Source organism: Leuciscus leuciscus, assembly GCF_965113295.1.
Source record: "Leuciscus leuciscus genome assembly, chromosome: 3".
NCBI classification, from domain to species: domain Eukaryota; kingdom Metazoa; phylum Chordata; class Actinopteri; order Cypriniformes; family Leuciscidae; genus Leuciscus; species Leuciscus leuciscus.
Window position 1 is genome coordinate 66,798,171 of NC_138727.1, and position 23,233 is coordinate 66,821,403.

General features: G+C 40.7%; 1 pseudogene across 1 annotated transcript in view; it reads right to left on the reverse strand.

Annotated features, from left to right (window-relative positions):
• Positions 1-23,233, reverse strand: part of LOC309495562 — a 52,674-nt pseudogene that overhangs the window by 9,629 nt on the left and 19,812 nt on the right. Inside the window, exons 5-16 of the transcript XR_014211777.1 lie at positions 19,523-19,636; positions 19,209-19,297; positions 18,836-18,984; positions 18,055-18,185; positions 17,055-17,136; positions 16,811-16,971; positions 16,509-16,735; positions 11,081-11,243; positions 10,894-10,997; positions 6,081-6,407; positions 5,411-5,506; positions 5,014-5,113 (exon numbers count right to left, since the gene is read on the reverse strand). The product of XR_014211777.1 is annotated as an uncharacterized misc_RNA (transcript). The remainder of the gene's footprint in view (positions 1-5,013; positions 5,114-5,410; positions 5,507-6,080; positions 6,408-10,893; positions 10,998-11,080; positions 11,244-16,508; positions 16,736-16,810; positions 16,972-17,054; positions 17,137-18,054; positions 18,186-18,835; positions 18,985-19,208; positions 19,298-19,522; positions 19,637-23,233) is intronic.

The following is a 23,233-nucleotide window of genomic DNA, read 5'->3' on the forward strand; positions in this document are numbered from 1 at the left end:
TAAACCCAGGATATTCAGAAAATACCTTTGAATTGAAGAGAACTTGTACCTGTGACCGCTGGGAAGCTGTTAGATGATCTAACCCAATGTCCCCAGGAACTGGCTGCGGCAGATATTGCTCATCGGATTCTTCCTCTTCAATACAGCGAATCATCAGTGACTGTGACTTTTCAGGACGAGGAACCCACTCCTTCAACAGGTTGACGTGCAAGACCCGTTTAGATCGATCTTGACCCGGCATACTGATTTCATAAGTCGTAGGACCCAGGCGTTTCTTGATCTCGTAAGGACCCTGCCATTTTGCTAGCAGTTTACTCTCTCGACTAGGCAACATGACAAGTACCTTTTTACCGACCTCCAGATCTCTTTCTCGAGCCAGAGGGTCATACCAGGTCTTCTGCTTTCCGCTGGCTTCCGCCAAGTGATTCTGAGCCAAACCGGTCATCTTCTGCAACCGTTCCCTCATTTGCAGAACATAGGAGACAACACTGGTGGGCTCTTTCTTTTCAGGACTCCCTTCCCACATCTCCTGGAGCAGAGCCAATGGGCCCCTGACATCACGGCCATACAACAGCTCGAAAGGAGAAAAGCCTGTGGAAGCTTGAGGGACTTCCCGATAAGCGAATAGAAGATAGGGCAACCATTGATCCCAGTCTTGACCAGTCTCACTGACAAACTTCCTTAACATCTGCTTCAAAGTCTGGTTAAATCGCTCAGTCAACCCATCCGTTTGGGGATGATAGGGAGTAGTACGCAGACTCTTAATTCCTAAGAGCTGGTAGACCTGCTTCAACAAGGTAGACATGAAATTAGTGCCCTGGTCGGTTAGAATTTCTGCAGGAAATCCGACCCTGGAAAATAACTGGACCAAGGAAGTAGCTACAGGTTTCGCCTTCACAGATCTTAACGGAAATACCTCGGGGTATCTGGTGGAGTAATCCGTTATTACCAGCATGAAACGGTTCCCTGAGCGACTCCTCTCCACTGGACCAACGACATCCACTCCAAGCCTCTCAAAAGGAGTACCAATAATAGGAAGTGGTTGTAGTGGTGCTCTTGACGGACGTCTGAGGGAAACCTTCTGGCAAACAGGACAGCTTTTACAAAATTGGGCCACATCTACTTTCAAACCGGGCCAGAAAAAACACTTTTTGATTCTTGCAGTAGTCTTGTTTTTCCCCAGGTGGCCAGCCCAAGGAATCGAGTGACTTAGATGTAACACCATCTCTCGAACACACTGTGGAACCACAAGTTGTTTCTGGACCCCGATCTCTCGGTAGAGTATTCCCTTCGTTATCACGTATCTGGCTGTACTGTCATCTAGAGGCTTCTCTCCTACCTCTGCAGCTCTAGCAAAGCACTCTGTGAGAGTAGCATCTTCCTGCTGCATCTGAACGATGTTGGTGGGCACCTGGAAGTTCACAGGTAAGTCACAGGCCATATTTTCAGACACTGTATGAGCAGCATATTTTACCTTTTCCTGTCTTTTTTCTCTTCTAGTCTTTCTCCTCTTCGACACCCCGGTCTCAATCTCTGCATTGAAGAAAGGTAAAGTACTTAGTTGGTGCTCAATCCCCTCTGACTGGTTGGCCTTTGCTCTGGTCACCACCACGTTACACTGTCGAGTCGGGTGCAACAACTCCAACAGCACTGGTATATCTCGGCCCAGAATCACAGGAAAAGACAAGTTATCAGCAACCCCCACCTTCACCAGGTAAGTCTGCTCTTCTATTTTGACATAAACATTGGCGGTAGGTAACAGTCTCTCATCTCCATGTACACAGCAAATAGGTAATTTGTTGACTGTGCTGATCAAAGAGGGTGATATGAACTTTCTTCTTACCAGAGTCTGATCACTGCCGGTGTCAATCAAAGCAGTCAATTTCTCACCATTTATCTCCACATTTGTAGTTCTCAAAGAGCTTGGGGATTTGGTCACATCCCTCCTTGGTACAAAACATAGCTGTGTAAGCTGAGCTGAGATCTTTGGACAGTTTGGTTTAGTGTGCCCTTCTTGACCACACAGGTAACATATGGGAGGTCGTTTAGGAGCAAAATTTAATTTGGCTGAAGTAGGATTCCTCACGTAGGGCTTACCAGACCCCTCCGACTTCCTTTGCTGAAAGTGAGGCATGTCGAGAGAACGGCGGTCATTGACAGGTTTCCAAGCCCACGGCTTACTCTTTCCTCTGGCTGCAACAAACACATCCGCCAAAGATGCTGCTTCCGCTGCGGTTCTAGGATCTCTCTCTCGAATCCACACCTGGAGTTCAGGGGACAGCATTCTAAGATATTGCTCCAGAATGATGATTTCACTCACCTCCTCCACTTGTTTCCTCTTAGGCTGGATCCACTTTCCAAAGAGTTCTTTGAGCGGGTTATAAAGCTCTATGGGACTCTCCGATGGATCTACGGATAAGGAACGGAACTTTTGTCGATAAGTTTCAGCATTGACATCATATTTCTTTAATATAGCATCTTTCACTTTATCATAGTCAGTAGACTCGTTCACATCCATATTGACATAAGCTGCTCTTGCTTTACCCGTCAGCAAAGGGATTAAATGCCAAACCCAATCAGTTTTAGTCCACCTACAAGCAACAGCAATCCTTTCAAAAGTCACAAGGAAGTGTTCTACATCATCAGTGTCACTCAGCTTCTCCAATCGAGGGATCTGAGATAATGGTGGGCCTATGTTGTTCCCAACCTGATCAAAACTCTGCTGATGAGCTGAAGCCACAGAGTTTCCATCAGAATCTAAAGGATCCGCATTAGGCCTTTCCCGGGACTCCCGGTCAACATCAGATAAGTGAAGATTCGGAGAGGTGCGTGCTTGGACTTCTATTTGCAAAAGCCCGAACTGGTGCTGGAGAGCCTTAAACCGTCGCTCCTGATCAGCCTGCTCCTGCTGTCTCACAGTCTCCCGGCCTTCCGTCCTGGCCATATGGGCTCGAAGCAGATTTGCCATCTCAGTCACCGAAACTTCTCTGTCTCCCATTGCTTCACCTCCTTCAGCTCCTTCTACCATGTCCTGGTCCTCCTCACCCCTTTCTTCCTCTTGCTGCAAGGGAGGAGCCTTAGGCCCACCTCTCTTTGAGGTACGACTCATATTAACAGGGGGGAAAAAAACAGCCTCGAGGGGCAGAAAAGAACAAAACACAGCTTTGTGTCCTTGACTGACTGAAATATCCCACCGCTGCCACCATATGTGAGGGACCAAGAAGCCAAGCACAAGGAACACAAGCTTTGCAAAACAAATGGGTCTTTATTTGAACCCAAGAAAAAATAATAACTTTACAAACTCATAAATTTCTTACAACAAAAATAAATAAACAGAAAATGAGATCAAGATAATTAGACAAAAACCAAACAAACAAACTAAAACTACTGACCTCCTCAAATGAACAAAGCAACAGCTTATAAAGGAAAGGATGGGCCCATTACAAATTAAGAGGGGAAACAATTCAACTTTACATTCAACATATAACCATAAGTACATCAAAATCAAATCAAACAAAGATATATGGTAAATAAAGATAAGGAAAGCTAAATGTAATCAAATATCATAAATGTACAACTAAATAAATCAATTAACAACAACATTAACGTTTCTTCCTCCCCTGGGCAATTCCAGCAAATGGTATGTCCGGGCGGAACCAATAATGCATAAATTCTCTGTTCCTGCCCGGACTCCAATCCTTGTTACGCCAGGATGCGGCTGCAGCGGACCATGTCTGAAGTTCATCACGGTAAACTTAAACTCAAAATAGAAACAAATATAAATAACATATACAACGTAACTAATTTGTGTGCACTTCAAATCAGTAACAATGTATATAAAATGTGCTGTAAAAGTAAACATATGAAAACCTAACAATAAGGAAATAATTAATATTGCTTGTTTTGTGTGGTTATTGTGATCCATCATTATACTGAAACAAATGAATATGAATAACAAAATAAGTTTAAATAAAGAGTTCTTAAATGTATATCCTTTGTGTAAATGTATGCATGTTGGTGTGTGTGTGCATGTGTGTGCGCGTGTATGCATCCACATTACCGCTCTTGTGCGGCCACCACTCGGGCCGTCACACGTTCCCAGAGTAACTTTGCGTTCTCTCACAAATCTTTTGCGTTCCCAGAGAAACTTTGCGTTCCCTCACAAATCTTCTGCGTTCCCAGAGAAACTTTGCTTCTTCAACAAAATGTTTGCATTCCAAAGAAACGTTGCGTTCTCTCACAAATCTTGTGTTCCCAGAGTAACTTTGCGTTCTCTCACAAATCTTTTGCGTTCCCAGAGTAACTTTGCATTCTCTCACAAATCTTTTGCGTTCCCAGAGAAACTTTGCGTTCCCTCACAAATCTTCTGCGTTCCCAGAGAAACTTTGCTTCTTCAACAAAATGTTTGCATTCCAAAGAAACGTTGCGTTCTCTCACAAATCTTTTGCGTTCCCAGAGAACCTTTGCGTTCTCTCACAAATCTTTTGCGTTCTCAGAGAAACTTTGCATTCTCTCACAAATCTTTTGCGTTCCCTGAAAAACTTTGCGTTCTCTCACAAATCTTCTGCGTTCCCGGGGAAACTTTGCATTCTCTCACAAATCTTTTGCGTTCCCAGAGAAACTTTGCGTTCTCTCACAAATCTTTTGCGTTCTCAGAGAAACTTTGCATTCTCTCACAAATCTTTTGCGTTCCCAGAGAAACTATGCATTCTCTCACAAATCTTTTGCGTTCTCTCACAAATCTTCTGCATTCCCAGGGAAACTTTGCGTTCTCTCACATATCTTCTGCGTTCCCGGGGAAACTTTGCTTCTCCAACTAAATTTTTTCATTCCAAAGAAACGTTGCATTCTCTCACAAATCTTTTGTGTTCCCAGATCAACTTTTTGCGTTTGCTCATTAAATATTTTACGCTCCCTGAGATTCTTTGCGTTCTCTCACAAATATTTTGTGTTCCCAGAGAAACCATGCGTTCTCTCGCAAAACCTGAATGATGACGATGATGGTGATTTTACCCTTCTGTTGGTGAAGAGAGAGTAACATTCTTTAATCAAGATGGTTTTGATGATGGATTGATCCATGATGCACAGAACGGGCTGCCTCGCATCGTAGATACTATGAGAAACTCAAACAATTCAGAAAAACACTACATTCAGAAGAAACATTAAGTTTTACAGTGAAAACCAGCTTTACAGTGATAACAGGAAAATAATGCAACAAACTGTTTAACTGTTAGAATATCAGCTGATACAGTAACTGTAATAATCAGCCCTGTCATAACCATCTCTACATGCACTCAAATTACTTACTTGTTTTTAGTAAGATTCTATGAGTCTAAATGACTCATTTTTATTGAGATTTTATAAATAAAGATTTAAAGATTTTAGACAAGAAGAGTCATGAATCACTCACATAACCAGAAGTGCCACAAACAGCATGAGCAGAGCCCATGTTTCAGCTGAGAAGAACAGACCGTAGCTCATGGTTCCTGATCCCGAGACGCTCAGACTAGAAACACACGGCGAGGAGCAGGAGCTTTATTCTGATCTCGGATTACACATTAACCAATGCAGAACACGCAAACAGGAAGAACCGGAGCAGCAACCTCTGCACACATTGACAAACACACGGCTCACCTCTGACCAGACTATTCATCAAACTACTGCAACAATCACATATTTGTTTTCTATTTCTCTTACTGCTTTGTTTCTCTTTCCCTCGGATATCACAGTCTTAAGTTTGTTTGTTGAAAGGTTGTTGTTTTCGCTTCTGAACGCTTCTCAGAGCTGAAGTCATAAATCCCAGAGGAAAGAGAAAAAAACACATGATCTCCTTGAATAATGGTTTGCTCTGGGCGGCACTGTGGAGAGCATCATTCTTCAAACATCATGGAAACGTTACTTTTGAATGTTCTCTGAACATTCAGAAAAAAGATGTTAGAGGAATGTCCAACTTTAATGTTTCAGAAAAAACAATCCATGAAAGATGTATAAATGTTTTTGTGCTAGTTTTGAGAACATTATCAAAGACCAGATAACTTTGAATAAACGTTCAATTTATGTTACTGGAAGAACGTTTGAACCTTGCTCCCCACTCAGTCAGACCGTCGCCATGGATCCTGTCTCCACAAGCACAGATGTCAATCAGACCGGTGCCATGGATCCTGTCTCCACGAGCACAGATGTCAATCAGACCGTCGCCACGGATCATTCCTCCACAAGCACAGATGTCAATCAGACCAGCGCCATGGATCCTGTCTCCACGAGCACAGCTGTCAATCAGACCGTCGCCATGGATCCTGTCTCCACGAGCACAGATGTCAATCAGACCGTCGCCATGGATCATGCCTCCACAAGCACAGCTGTCAATCAGACTGTTGCCATGGAGACTGATGCTGAGGAGACGGATGCTGTGGAGGAAGCGGTGGTTCGTAAAGTTGACGGGAACTCAGAACAGCGTATGTCAGATGACAAAGGGGTGGGGCTTAATAAAGACTCCACCCCCTCTCAGATCAAAGGTGTGTGTTTTCTGCTGTTGCTACAGTCAGGTGCTGCAGCCCGTCGTGATCCTGGTCTCCAAGTCCTGCTGCAGTTGAAGCGCCATCCGTCCAACATCAGCATGTGTTACAGCACAAATCAGACAACTGGAGGAGGAGTGTTTTAACCCTTGTGTTGTGCAGAAAACCCTTTACCTACTGTGGCATTCCAGGTCAAAAATAACCCATCTTTTTCAATTGCTTATAAATCTCTCATTATGTTAAATTATTTACATATATTGAATTAAATCTTTTTGCCCTACGATCATTCAGTGACAAAAAGAAACACAAAACCTGCGCTAAATCAAAGAAAACAAGTTGATAAATACAGTGGTGTGAAAAAGTGTTTGCCCCCTTCCTGATTTCTTATTTTCTTTCATGTTCGTCACACTTAAATGTTTCAGATCATCAAACAAGTTTACATATTAGTCAAAGATAACACAAGTAAACACAAAATGCAGTTTTTAAATGAAGGCAGGGCCGGCGCGTCCATATAGGCGAACTAGGCAATTGCCTAGAGCGGCACTTTTGTAAGGGCGGCAAAATGTGTGCCAACCGGGATGAACAATTCACAAAATAGGCTATATAATTCGCTGAGCTGCCGCTGCCCCGCCCCGCCCCCTGCTCTCACGAGTCATGACTGAGTGATGGGAAGTTCAGATCATTTTACTGACTCTCTTTTACGATCTCGTTCATCAAAATGAACGAATCTTTATTTGAGTAATTTCGTGGCTTAATTTCGTGGCGTAATTTAAGTGGCTTTAAATGTTACTTTTAACAGCCAAATTCCCCGATCACATATCCACCTACGCAATGTTGATCATATTCTGAATTAAGAAAATCATTATAATGCAATCAAAAATAATTTACAGGGAACATAATAATTACTTAACCTTCCGAGTCTTTCCATTTGTCACCTGACATACGCAATGAACGGATCGTTCATGAATCGAGACTTTTGAAGGAGAAAGCACACCAACAACAGAGGGGTTCGTTGTTAAAATATATTGATCCAGGGAGTATTTAGTATTTGCAAGGATGACACGCCGTCAAGTCCACCAAAGAACCAAGAGGCCGCTAGCACAGCTACTGGAATTTCTATAAAAAACATTTTTTACACTCCTGGCATCCCTCTCGAAACGGTTCTCATTCGCGCTTGAATATGTTCACACTATAATTTTTTTTTTTTTTTTTACAATTATCTTATATAGCCTATAGCCATTTTAATAGGATGGACAGTTGAAGGAACCCAACCTAATATATTTGCTTCCTCTTGGCCTACTAAAGTGTTCATACAACGGGAGTAGGCTATTCTCTGGCTAGAGCAGAACAGCGGAGTGTGTGTGGACAGAAGTGCCTGAGCTTGTGTTTTGGGTTAAGCTGCGTTGCTTTGACATTGTGGAAAATAGAATAACAGAAACAAAATGTATTAGCCTTTTTACCCGTTATTATCAATCTAAATTAATCTCGTTTTTAATTTAACTTAATTTCGTTTTTCTTTATTGAAATTTAGTTTTTTCTTTATTTAAATTTCGTTTTTTCTTTATTTAAATTCGTTTTTTCTTCATTTAAATTTCGTTTTTCAAATTTCGTTTTTTCTTTATTTCAATTTCGTTTTTTCTTTATTTCAATTTTGTTTTTCTTTATTTCAATTTCGTTTTTTCTTTATTTAAATTTAGTTTTTCTTTATTTAAATTTTGTTTTTCTTTATTTAAATCTACCCTTTACTGTGTCAGTAATTTTTTAATCAGAAAAATATTAGACTACCTTAAAAGTAGCCTATTGCTTAAGTTAACAGACCTGTGAGTGTGCGTTTAATAAGCAAATAAGCCCTGCCCGCATGAGGTGCGCCGCTTCCCGCTCGCGCTGTTCTGTATACAAAGTTTATAAATTCTGAACGTGTTGCGTCTCGTGTGTCCATCTATATTGCACCAAATGCGATACTGCACTCCCTTGTGAAGTCGATTGGATGAACGGTTCTCCAAATAATCAAAATGCAAACAGAAAGACAGACATATAGAGATTTCTGCCTTTATTAGAGAGAAGAATATGTTCAGCTCCCTCTGCCCGAAGCTTCAAATATTCGATGTTCATTACTACCGAAGCTTCGAAGCTCAAAAATGGTATTCGGACCAGCCCTAGGGCGGCACAATTGTTTTTCGCCTAGAGCGGCAGAAGTGCACCCGCCGGCCCTGAATGAAGGTTGTTATTATTAAGGGAAAACAAAATCCAAACCTACATGGCCCTGTGTGAAAAAGTGATTGCCCCCTAAACCTAATAACTGGTTGGGCCACCCTTAGCAGCAACAACTGCAATCAAGCGTTTGTGATAACTTGCAATGAGTCTTTTACAGCACCGTGGAGAAATTTTGGCCCACTCATCTCTGCAGAATTGTTGTAATTCAGCCACATTGGAGGGTTTTCAAGCACCTTTTTAAGGTCATGCCACAGCATCTCAATAGGATTCAGGTCAGGTCTTTGACTAGGCCACTCCAAAGTATTCATTTTGTTTTTCTTCAGCCATTCAGAGGTGGACTTGCTGGTGTGTTTTGGATCATTGTCTTGCTGCAGAACCCAAGTTCGCTTCAGCTTGAGGTCACACGAACAGATGGCCGGACATTCTCCTTCAGGATTTTTTTGGTAGACAGCAGAATTCATGGTTCCATTTATCACAGCAAGTCTTCCAGGTCCTGAAGCAGCAAAACAGCCCCAGATCATCACACTACCACCACCATATTTTACTGTTGGTATGATGTTCTTTTTCTGAAATGCGGTGTTACTTTTACGCCAGATGTAATGGGACACGCACCTTCCAGAAAGTTCAACTTTTGTCTCGTCAGTCCACAGAACATTTTCCCAAAAGTCTTGGGGATCATCAAGATGTTTTCTGGCAAAAATGAGACAAGCCTTAATGTTCTTTTTGCTTAGCAGTGGTTTTTGTCTTGGAACTCTGATCATTTTTGCCCAGTCTCTTTCTTATGGTGGAGTCATGAACACTGACCTTAACTGAAGCAAGTGAGGCCTGCAGTTCTTTGGATGTTGTTGTGGGGTCTTTTGTGACCTCTTGGATGAGTCGTCGCTGCGCTCTCGGGGTAATTTTGGTCGGCCGGCCGGCCACTCCTGGGAAGGTTCACTACTGTTCCATGTTTTCGCCATTTGTAGATAATGGCTCTCACTGTGGTTCACTGGAGTCCCAAAGCTTTAGAAATGGCTTTATAACCTTTTCCAGACTGATAGATCTCAATTACTTTCTTTCTCATTTGTTCCTGAATTTCTTTGTATCTCAGCATGATGTCTAGCTTTTGAAGATCTTTTGGTCTACTCCACTTTGTCAGGCAGGTCCTATTTAAGTGATTTCTTGATTGAGAACAGGTGTGGCAGTAATCAGGCCTGGGTGTGGCTAGAGAAATTGAACTCAGGTGTGATAAACCACTGTTAAGTTATGTTTTAACAGCTGGGGCAAACACTTTTTCACACAGGGCCATGTAGGTTGGGATTTTGTTTTCCCTTAATAATAAAAACCTTCATTTAAAAACTGCATTTTGTGTTTACTTGTGTTATCTTTGACTAATATTTAAACTTGTTTGATGATCTGAAACATTTAAGTGTGACAAACATGCAAAAAAAAAAAGAAATCAGGAAGGGGGCAAACACTTTTTCACACCACTGTATATGTAATCTAATATTTGTTGATAATATTGCATAACAAGATATTTATAATAATTTTTTCATAGACGGGTCATTTTTGACCCGAAACAACAAGTGTAACAAGGTGGAAAAACCCCCAGACATGAGTTGTTATACCCTGTGTGAGCACATGAAGTAAGTTTTAGTCCAAATGTGATATCATTAAGAAACATTTTTGGGAAAAAGAGAATCCCCTCCGGATCAAGATGACCGGAACACAACATTCAAACTTTACAGGCACAAACATTGTTACAGTTGGTGAGTTTGATTCATTTCTGTGAGTCTTTTCAAACTCTGTTTAAAGTGAACTGGTTCAGTGATTGTTTTTAATAGACACGACACACACATCAGATACATTTCTGCAGACTTTATTTCTTTGATAAACTCATTTCCATATAATTTCTTAACAGGTTAATCTCATTTCTTGCTTTTTCTCAATCATCAAAGTAAAACCCTTAAACACGAGTCTCAGGGAACAACAGAATTCGTCTGACATTCACTACTGAATTAAAGTTACTAAACCTCTCAGTCCGAGTCCGAAAGGCCCTGAGAACCTAAGAGCTGAATCCTCCTCTTCACTGAAGTCTAGAGACTACGCCTGTTCTTTTATTTTAAAAGACCCATCAAACCTTCTTGGACTGAAAGAGAAGTGTGCAGCGGATGAGCTGCGTTACGATTTGTTGTTGTTACAAATGTCTGAAGCTGTCCGAGGCTTGAGTTTGAGCTTGATGGGGTCTTTGGGAATCAGTAGACCGCTTAGGCCGAGCTCCAGAGGAACCTGTGAAGAGCAAGAGAAGGTCAGTGTGAGCGAATGAATGAACGAGCGTCCTCCTGTTACCAGACACCAACCCGTCTGCTCACCTTTGTCTCCGCACACACAGAGACGTCAAACCTCTGCAGGATCTCCACGATCGCCAGCTTCATGGTCACCTGAGCAAATCGCATCCCGATGCAGTTCCTGGGACCGAGGCCGAAGGGCATGTACATGTAGGGGTCAATGGTCTCCTTGTTTCCTTTAGTGAACCTGTTAATAAGGCAGGAAAGAGACATGTTGGGTTGAAGTATTTATACAGACAATTACTCTTGTAGGATTGAAAATAATCCAAGATATTTTAAACTAACAAAGACATTTGCTTTACTGTTTTACACCCCCTTTTTCTACCACAAGGACCATTTGGAAACCTCAAGTGATAGTAATTTTTTGGAAACCCTTTTAAAGAAAAAAGCTTAACTTAATTACTGTTAGAGCATAAAGCACAAGGAGCATTAGTTTGTGCTCATTCTTTAAATATTGATCAAATGGATGCACCTTCCAAATATTTCTTTAGTCATGAGAAGAAAAATGGGCAAAAACATTTAATCCAGGCTCTAGGTTTGGAGGATGGTACTTTGTTATCTAATCCCAGGCAGATGCGTGAGGTAACAAGGAGGTTTTATCAGTCCCTGTACAAAAGTGAACTTGAACCGGAAAAGGGGGAAAAATCTCCTTTCTTAAAGGGGTCATATAATGGTACATGCACTTTTACAAGTTGGTTGTACTGAAATGTGTGTTGGCAGTGCCTGTACACAACTATCATAAAATGATAATAATCCATCCAGTGTTTTTAAAAAAATCTTCTTATATGTTTTCCCCGTCTCAAATCAAGCCGTTCGACCTTGTGACATCCCACGGTCGGACGCCCCTCCCACGATTGTTAATTGACAGCAGCGTTTCAACAAAGACCCACCCTCGCTCGTGGGCGAGCTGTCATCATAGTTCGCATTGTTGATACGCTGGAGCACTGTCTATGAGCAGAATGGCGTCTAAGTGATTGTGGTGTTCTGTTCTTGGGTGTAATAATGAACACAGCAGTCATTTTGATGTTCCTAAATCCGAACCGCTGAAGACGTGTAGCTGGTTTAAAAAAATTGTAACATGTAATGAAGATTGTTAGTGAACTTCATCAAAACTTAATTATTTTTTTTGTGTGTGTTTTTATTTGTGTGCTGAGTTGTAATCCGGCACAATGTACATAATTCTAGTGGGAACCATTAATGCAGAATATTGTTTTATATGAGGCACATATTGGTGACGCAAATGATACCTCGTGCGATGTGCGAACAGCGCCATCTTTAGAAGCACATTTGCCACTGACAGGGTCGGGTGTGCTCTCTCTCGCTCATCTGACGAGCGTGCTGGTAAGGACATTTTGAAGTGTATTAAACAATGTAATCGATTTATTTCATGAGATAAACGATGGTTAAGTGAAATGAAAAGCTGTGATGTCATGAAATTGAATGCATTTAATTGCTTTTTGAGTGTTTTACTGAGACTGGTTTTGCATACTAGCTTGCTCCGTGCTGTATGAGCAGACTGAAGGGGAGAGACGTGTATCCCAAAAAAATTAATTGTGCTCTGTATTTCTGCAGAATAAAGATCCTGAGACCTCTTTCATCAGCGTCGTCTTCACTTAATAGAGAACAAACACAACCAGAGTAAAACTGTTACAGACGCAGTGGCTGAGTTTTGTTTTCGAAGGGAATATTCCCCACGATCAACGTCAATGCTTTCATGTTTGCGCGAATCATTTCACCAGACTGGTTTATAAAGAGAGAACATTGAAAAAGGTATTAGCTCCTGTCTGAGTATGTGCTGTTTATGTGCCTAATGACTGTCATAGTCTCACAGACTGGTTATTTTTTAAACAGATCAGTAAAATTGTAGTGCTTCAGCCCTGACAGTTGTACCTAACACTGCATAGATAACGTTACGCATTACGGACAAGCCTACATTTACCAAAAAAATAGTTTTTCATGACCATTAGCTGTAACATCAGTCTGTCAATGAACTAACGTATACATCAGTAAACACATAGCGTTCTTATCTCACTACTCTACCCTGCCAGTACACACAAAGATAGATCAAAGATACATTACGTTAACCAACCATTCAGAAACGTCCTGTTTTCCGACTCCGGTTCATACGGTTGCACAGTGTCCTCAGAGACTCCCGGGAAAACTCCTGTTTTCTTACAATACTAATGAGAATTTTTAATTAAAGTATATTACAAACTTTTAATTTAGACCCTAAAGAATCATATTAGCTTGTACAAAAATGGCATTATATGACCCCTTTAAAGGATCTACCCAAGATCTCTGAAGAGTCCAATGAAGAACTGGAATGTGGCCTAACTCTGTGAGAGCTCAATAAAGCACTCCAATATTTGGAGTCTGGGAAAGCTCCGGGTGTGGATGGGCTTCCAGTGTATTTTCTGAAAGCTTTTTGGTCAGAGATGGGAGTTGTCCTGCTGGAGGTGTTCAATGACAGCCTGCCGAAGGGTGGGCTGCCGTTGAGCTGCCGAAGGGCAGTGGTTACTCTTCTTCCGAAAAAAGGAGATCTCACTGAGATTAAGAACTGGAGGCCGGTATCACTTCTGTGCAGTGATTATAAATTACTTTCTAAAACTTTAGCTAATAGATTGACTAAAGTAATAGAACAGGTGATCCATCTAGATCAATCTTATTGTGTACCAAACAGGTCAATTTTGGACAATATTTCTTTAATTCGAGATATTATACAGGTTTCCAAATTATTTAATATCAATTGTGGTTTGCTGTCTTTAGACCGAGAGAAGGCTTTCGATCGGGTTGAGCATGCTTATTTATGGGACGTTTTAGAGGCTTTTGGTTTTAATGAAAAGTTTTCAAACATGATTAAAATTCTTTACAGTGACATTGAGAGTGTTATTAAGTTTAATGGTGGCTTATGTGCTCCATTCGAGGTCAGTAGAGGTATTAGACAAGGTTGTTCATTATCAGGAATGTAATATTCTCTTGTTATTGAACCATTTCTACAAACAATCAGGAAGAATTTAGATGGTTTTAGGGTACCACTTTGTGATGCTAAGTTTTGCATATCAGCTTATGCAGACGACCTTATAATAATGATTAATAAACAAAGTGACTTACATGTTTTATCTAGATTGATAGAGGACTTTGGAAAATGGTCTTCAGCAAAAGTAAATTGGAAAAAAAGTGAGGCGTTTTTATTAGGGGATTGGAAGGAAGGGAAACCAATTCTTCCTGAAGGTCTGTATTGGAATAGGTGGGGTTTGAAATATCTTGGAGTTTTATTAGGAGATGATAATGTCTTACAAAAAAATTGGGATAGTTTATTACAAAAAGTGAAAGGTCGTTTAGACAAATGGAAGTGGATTCTACCCAACCTGTCTTATAGGGGAAGAACACTTATTGTAAATAATTTGGTCGCTTCACTCTTATGGCACAGACTGGTTTGTATTGATCCTCTAGTGAAATTGATGGCCGAGATTCAAGCGGTCTTTGTTTACTTTTTTTTGGGACAAGCTTCATTGAGTTCCTCAGAGTATTTTATTTTTGCCAAAAGAAGAAGGGGGCCAAGGATTGGTTCATCTCCAGAGCAGGATTGCAGCTTTCCAGCTGCATTTTTTACAAAGACTTCTTGATGGACCTATGAATGTCAGTTGGAGGGCGATCAGTTGTGTTTTACTAAGGACTGTTGGAAACCTTGGTATAGATAAATCTCTTTTTTAATGGACCCTAAGTGCTTGGATCTTTAGAAATTGTCGAGTTTGTTTCATATTCAAAGGACTGAAAATTTTCTTTCTATTTTTTTGGTTGCTGAATGAATCCTTGATTTTTAATGCAAGACTGGATCTTTCTGCGTTCATTTTTTATTTATTTTTTACCAGGATTCAATAAGACATTACAAAACTCAGGAATTTTTGTTTTAAAACAATTACTGGGCTTAACTGGACCTCATTTAAAAAATGTAGAGGCTGCTACTGTAAAATTGGGCATCAGATCTGTTCGTTCAGTGACTCGTTCTGTGACTTAGTTAAAAGAAGTTTTTACGGATGAAGAAACAATGATGTTAGAGGACTTCTGTTTAGGGACTAATGTCCCTGACATTGAAGATCCTTTTCCATGTTTGTTGATTCAACCAAATGTTGAAGAGTATTCAGGGTGTTTCTTTCAACAAAATACGTTTTTGTCTGTTGATTTTTTTCATGTGTGGGGAAAGAGTTGTATAAAATGTGCGTGCTCATTCTCAACAAAAAGACACTTGATAAGAGAGTCGATACCACTTGGCATTCTGTTTTAAAAGTAGGTGATGAGGTAAGACCCGTATGGAGAGTTTTGTACAAGCCACAATTATCAAAAAGAACAGGGGACTTGCAGTGGAGAATCCTTCATGGGGCTATTGCGGTGAATTCTTTTGTTTCAATTTTGGATTCTAAGAATAACTCAGGTTGTCCGTTTTGTTCTCAAAAAGAGACTGTGTTTCATGCTTTTATGCAATGCCTCAGACTTAACACTTTGTTTGTAATGGTGAAATAATTGTGTAATAAGTTTAATGAGTGTTTTTGTCCTGAAACTTTTATTTTTGGATTTAAATATGTACAAAAAAAGCGTGTTATGTTTCAATTGTTGAATTTTATTCTTGGGCAGGCAAAAATGGCGATCTACATGAGTAGAAAGAGCAAAATAGAACAAAAAAGCAATGTTGATGTTATTGTTGTTTTTAAGTCTCTACTTAGAGCAAGAATTTTGATTGATTTTAGATTTTTTAAAAGATATGTGTGATCTTGCTACGTTTGAATTGAAATGGTGTAGTCGTGATGTTTTGTGTACAATTGTTGATGATTAATTATTTTTAGTTTTTTACTCCATTTTGTAAGAAAAAAAGAAAAAAAAGAAAAAAAGAATTGATGTAATTTTGTAAAACTTAGACTTTTTCAAAATAAAAATCTCTTTCTCTCTCTCTCTCTCTCTCTCTCTCTCTCTAAAGAACCAACCTTGGGTTCCTAGTGCAACAGTGCTGCTTACTTTTTCAGTGGCCATGGTTCCTGAAGTATTTTTTCCATAGGGATTTTACAAATATTTTCTATAGAGAGTGAACCAAGCCAACCAGCTAACAAGTTGTTCTCTGAAAGTTATGAACAAATGTTCTTCCAGTAACATTAATGGAATGTTCGTTCAAAGTTATCTGGTCTTTAATAATGTTCTCAAAGCGTCAGCACAAAAACATTATTTAGTCATCATTCATGGAGCAGTTTTCCTTAAATATTTTCGTTGGACGTTTGTCTAACGTATTTTAAATGTAACTACTTCTTTCAGATAATTCAAAAGTAACTTTCCCATAATGTTTGAAGAATGGAATATTCGCATAACCAATAAAAAAGTTTTTTAACAAATAATAATAAAAAAAGGATGTTAAAAGAGTTCTCTAAGTGCAGTTTGATTTTTTTCAGGAGAAACCTGTCCTGACCTCTCTGGTTTGAAGCTCTCGGGGTCGCTCCAGTAATCCGGGTCTCTGTGGAGGGCAAAGGTCGGGATCATGACGACTGTATCTTTAGGGATAATGACGCCGTTGATTTCCACCGTTTTCCTGCAGACCCGATCGAATCGAGCTGCGACAGGGAACAGCCGGAGGGACTCGTTCAGCGCGGCGTCCAGATAGTCCATGTTCATGACAGCTTCGTAGTCCACCGGGGCCTTCAACACACAATCAATGGTTAAAGTCTCAAACTCATCACGCCAATCCCAACGAGTGTTTCAATGGAGTACTACCTTATTTGGGAAGGTCTCGTCGATCTCCTCCTGCAGTTTCTTCATGGCCTCTGGGTTGGTTGCGAGATTGTAGAATAAGAACGACAGAGTGCTGCTGCTGGTCTCGTAACCGGCGAAGATGAAGATCATGGCTTGCGATAAGATCTCGTGGTCGCTCAGACCTGCACAGGACACGGTTTAAGGTATGTGTCTTCACATATAGAAGAAAGATCTTTCTTATGGTTAACCATCTGAGATGCTTCACCTTTCTCTGTGAGTTCCTCGCCATGCTGAGTTTTCCCTGCCGTCTGAGAATCGACCATCAGCTGCAGGAAGTCAACTCTCTTCTGCAGGAATTCAGAAGAGTGGTTTAAAACATCATGGGCCCTATCTTGCACCCAGCGTAATTGACTTTGTACACCGACGCATGTATAATTCCTATTTTGCACCCGCGCACAGTGGACTTTTCCCTCCACAGACGCACGTCGGTAAATTAGGGAATGAACTTGCGCTCCCGGGGGCGGTTCAGCGAAAAGAGGAGGCGTGTTCCGGCGCAAACGTTCCCTGGTGCTATTTTGCAGGTTTAGAAAACAATTCTGTCACTGACCAGGAAAAACCTAGTCTAAAGTCAGTGGCGCGTTATTCAGAGGCTATTTTAAGGACGCATGCTTGGCCATAATGTAGCGTGTGCACAACGTGCACAAACTTTGATTCTCTCATCTACACAGAAGCAGCAGTTTTCATTTTTGCTAATCATACATTATTACAAGGAAAAATATTAACACACAAGGGAAATCATTATTGTGTCCATGAAGATGTGAAAAAATAGGCATAAATCTAGCTTACACAGTTACCCAAATTATTATACGCCTGTTTAACCGAAGCTAATTTGGGTGGGTTTCTCCATCCCCATACAATGTCACTTCTCTGTGTTTTACGGCCCTGATGAGAACGTCGGTCTCCTCGGCTGTGAACCGCTCCTGGCGTGCGTCTGGCCAATCCACCGTTATAATAGCATCTGCCATGGAACAAGCGTGCCTGCTCTTAAAGGGAATCTGAGATGTGATTGGTTTATTTCACTTTACGCCCAACCCATTTTAGGTTTGCGTCGGGTGCAAGAGTAATTTATCCCGCCGGTATAATAGCAACAGCACCCGGGATCCATCCACAAAATTACTTGCGTTTCGCGTTTGATACTTGTGTTTCAGATCATTAAAATAGGGCCCCATGACTGTATAGTTGTTCATGTTGAGTATTTGTTTTACCTTCTTGTGGTCGTTGGCCACTCTTTCAGACTTAATCTTCTGTAAGGCAGCGTAGAAGAAATCGGTCACAGATATTGGGAAAAATGCTAAATCCATTTTTTCCAGGATGGGGATGATGAAAGGAAACATAGCTACAGAAGAAATTGTAAAATCTCTTAACAGGGAACATTCTCAGGACTTTGGCTAATGTTCTGGCAAGATTCTCCCAAAGTTATGAACAAATGTTCTTCCATTAACATTCATGGAATGTTCGTTCAAAGTTTTCTGGTCTTTAATGAAGTTCTCAAACGTTAGCACATAAACATTATTTATATCATTCATGGAGTGTTTTTTCCTGAAACATTTTTGTTGTTTTTGTTGCTGAAACATTTTTTAAATGTTACTACCGTACTTGTTTCAGAACAATCGAAAATTACCTTCCCATAATGTTCGTAAAATGAGAAAATGGAATGTTCCTTTAACATTTCGTGAGCTTAGAATTATAAGGTTCTATCTCCACTTTTGGTCGAAATTTTGTTTTTGACATAATCTGATCCATTAGGTGTTTATTAATGCCTGTGTGGTGTTATTTTTGTAAAAAAATATTTTGCTAGTAGTTATTAATAAAATAAAAAGGTTCCATCTCTCCATTGCCAGCTGGGATGTAAAAACTTTGATGCTCAATATCTCAGAACTACCCTAAACGGAGATAGAACCTTATAATTCTAAGCTCACGATTTGCATAACCAAGAAAAGAGCTTTTGAAGTGTGCTTATCTGACAGGCCTAGGTGAGTTCTTTACCGCTAATTAGCAACATAGGGTTTAGGACGTCAAACTTCAGCATTTTCTTTATGTTGGTCACAAATGGATCTGTGGGGTTGTTGAGGGAGTCGATGTCCACGCTGAACGCTGTGCTGCTCACCACATCCATACTGTACGCACCGAAGAACCTGAACACATGCAGTCAAGAGAAAGCCATTATTATTCTCATCTGATAAACATAAAGCCTATATACCCAATATGTAGTGAATGTTTCCTCTGTTCGGGAGGTTATTAAAGGTGATTGGTGAGAAAATTGAACATTGCTCTGTTAATTATAGTGATATTATTGCAGCTCCGTTCTTATCTCTTCAGATAACTAAAAGCGTTTGTGCTATTATGCAATATGTCTCACTCTTTAATATCCACGTTTTCTCCTCGTGTTGCTGATTTCCCCAGATTCTCAACTAGAATTTGAGAGTGTGTCTTCATGATGCCAAACATCTAGAGTGAGAAGCAGAAGTACATCATCATCATAACATCTTCATCACACACAGGTAATGTTTGATATTTATTATGAAAAAAATCAAACACACACACATCCTCCTCAGCATGAGTGATTCTGTAGTTCAGTTCAAATTAGTCATTCATCTCAAACTGAATTCTTGTTTGTTTTTATTGTAGCGCAATAGTACTGCCTGAGAATGATCCAGATAAAACCTCACGGACCTCCTTTAACCTCCCACTGGTGAAAGAAGGCGAGAGGACGCTGCGTATTCTTCTCCAATCGTCGTCTTCAGCGATGGACACGGCGTCGTACAGCGGCCCATTCAGACGGAAGTTCTGCCAGATCAGAGGACAAATGTGGACACAGTGAAGATAAAATGACAACACAGGCACAATCTCTGGCCTGAAAAAATTCTAATGATTAATAAAAAGAATTCATATTTGTTACCTGAAGTACATTTATATTTTACAGAGAAAAAAGTGATATTAAAAATGATATTTCGATGAATCTGCATTCTCTCTTAAATCTTTTGCGTTCCCAAGAGAAACTTTGCGTTCTCTCACAAAACCTTTGCGTTCTCTCAAAAATCGTTCATGTTCCCAGAGAAACTTTACGTTCCCTCACAAATCTTTTCTATTCCCAAAGAAACTTTGCGTTCTCTCACAAATCTTTTCTATTCACAAAGAAACTTTGCGTTCTCTCACAAATCTTTTGCGTTCCCAAAGAAACTTTGCGTTCTCTCACAAATCTTTTCTATTCCCAAAGAAACTTTGCGTTCTCTCAAATATCTTTTGTATTCCCAAAGAAACTTTGCGTTCTCTCAAAAATCTTTTCTATTCCCAAAGAAACTTTGCGTTCTCTCACAAATCTTTGGAGACATGGAAATAAGCGTCTTTTAGATCTATCGTGATAAACCAGTCCTCGGATCTGATTTGATTCACAATGATGGGGATAGTGATCATCTTGAACCTGAACCTCCTCAGAGAACGATTCAAGTGCCTCAGATCTAAAATCGGTCTTAACCCTCCATTCTTTTTTGGAACTATAAAGTAACGGCTGTAAAACCCGGGCTCCCTCCGAGATCCTACCACCCCGGTTAGGACCTCTTTCCCGAAGCCCTTTTCGCCTGAAGGACGTCCCTCAGGTCGCCCTTCTGGTTAGAGGACTTCGAGTGAGAGCATTTCCTCTTTTGCCAAGCTCCCAAGGGAGGGGCTCTAGAGGCAACGCTCTCTTTCTGTTCTTGCCGGTAAGAGGAGCTCGTTGACGGCTGCGGCTGGCCGCTCTGGCCAGCCTTCCTGGATTTGGATTTTGAGCGGCGAGGGAGATATTGCTGAAATGCCGCAGATTGTTTCCTCGCCTCCTGAAACCTGTCGATGACAGTTGTAACTGCGTCACCGAACAGGCCAGAAGGCAAGAGCGGCGCATCCAGGAGAAAGGTCTTATCCTTTTCTTTTATGCCTGACAAATTCAGTGTGCAGTGGCCATAGTGTGCAAACATGAACCAGCCCGACCTGCCGCCATGTAAGCCCTGCCCACCAATGCAGAGGTATCTCTGCATGGTTTGCTGTGCAGCGCCGGGGCTTTTTAGGGATGATGCCGCTTCAGGAGAGAGGTAGCTGGCGAGAGCCTCCTCCATCTGCGGCATCTTCCCATACCCCAACTCTCTCTACCACGTAGCTATAATCCACAGCAGATGGATAGGAGACGCGAGATGAGTGGGGTTTTTCCCATGATTTAGATATTTCGCTATGCAAATCTGGGAAAAATGGTAAGCCCAGGCACTGAGGTTGCAAGCGGTGCTGCAGGAAGCTCTCATCTAGCTTGCTTTTTTTTCGCTTCCTGCTTATCAAGTGGCCAATTGATGTTGAATCTGGCCACTGCACGCGTCACAACCTCTACGAGCTCCTCATAAGCGGGAACGTGAACCGGCGAGTCTAGTTCACGTTCATCCGCCTCGATGCTGAGTACATCCACTTAGAAGCAGACAACTCAAGCATCGGCCCCTCATCACGGGCAGAAGAAGCCGCAGCGCGAGCTAACGCGTGTGTGTGCCGGCGTCATTTTATACTTCCGGGTATGCCGTCACATATTACGTCATGACGCAACACCAATCAGGATTGGAATAGTTTCATTCATACTTCAGAGGCGCGCGCTCAGGGAGCGTCCCCAAAGAGTCATTTTTACGACGCAGTGCGAGTTCCCTCAAAAGGGAACTTTGCTTTCCCTCACAAATCTTTTGTGTTCCCAGAGAAACTTTGCGTTCTCTAACAAATGTTTTGTGTTCCCAAAGAAACTTTGTGTTCTCTAACAAATCTTTTGCGTTCCCAAAGAAACTTTGCATTCTCTCAAAAATCTTTTGTGCTCCCAAAGAAACTTTGCTTTCCCTCCCAAATCTTTTGCGTTCCCAAAGAAACTTTGCATTCTCTCAAAAATCTTTTGTGCTCCCAAAGAAACTTTGCTTTCCCTCCCAAATCTTTTGCGGTCCCAAAGAAACTTTTACGTTCTGTCAAAAATCTTTTGTGTTCCCAGATTGCATTCTCCACAGTAAATATGTTTTTTTTTTAAAGCGCTTGATTTGGGGAAGCGGTTGGGACGGGGTGGGGGTATGTACTTTGTGTTTATGGTTGTTTATCTTTGTTCACCCTTCATTCTATCTGTGCTATTCTATTTATGCTGTTGAATTAGTGCTTACTGTAAAATGTCACCTAGCATGATTTCATCACAGGGAGGCGATATTACACTAGCTAGCTGGAATGTGCGCGGCTTGAACAGTCAGGTGAAGTGAGCTAAAGTGTTTTCGTATTTACGCTCCATTACGGCTGAAATAATTTTCCTACAAGAGACGCACATTAAACATGGTGAACAGAAACGCTTAAAGTGTAATTGGATTTCCTAGGTATTTCAATCCACTTTTTCATGCAGAGCCAGAGGGGTATCAATATTATTTCGTAATTCAGTTTGGTTTAAACATATATCCACATTAACAGACCCTAACAGCCGTTATGTTCTTGTCACTGGCTTAATTGGTCTCAACATTTTACTTTTTAAAATCTCTATGCCCCTAATTATGATGACCCGGCTTTTTTTCGTAAAGTATTTAATTTTCTACCTTCTCAAACCGATACTCACTTTATAGTTGGTGGCGATTTTAACTGTATATTGGACCCTGTTTTGGACAAATTTCCTGTTCGTTCAGATCCTTCTCTCAATTCTACCTCAGTCATTAAACATCTTACTGAGTCACTGGATATTGTTGATATTTGGAGGCTACATCATCCGGCTTATAAGGAGTACTCATTCTTTTCCCATGTTCACAAATCATATTCAAGAATAGATTTTTTTTTTATATAGACTCTAAATTATTATCCAGTGTCTCTACATCCATGTATCATAATATACTGATCTTTGATCATTTTGCTGTTTCGGTATCTTTAGATTTTGGCTGGGCAAAGCCAAGTTATAATTGGAGATTTAATACTTGTCTCCTTTTAGATGAGACATTTTGCCAGCATATTTTGGATTCCTTGACAGAGTTTATAGAGATCAACAATAAAGGAGATGTTCCTGATTTGGTGTTATGGGAAACTTTAAAAGTTGTGATGAGGGGACACATAATTCCCTACGAGTCAGCAGTAAAGAAACTCAGACAGAAACGCTTGGTGGAGATAGATGCTCGTCTTGCCCAATTGGAAAAACTATATAGGGATAGCACAGACTCTTGTGTTCTAAATGGCATTATGTCACTTAAATATGAATATAATAAGATAACGTCAGACCAGGTGAATAAGATGTTATTAAAAATTAAGCAGAAACATTTCGAGATTGGGGAATAAACCAGATAAATTATTAGCTCACCAGTTAAGGGGTTCCTATTTATGGAATTTTATGCAGACTTGTACGAATCCAAGAGGTCTGTATCATCTGAGGTAATT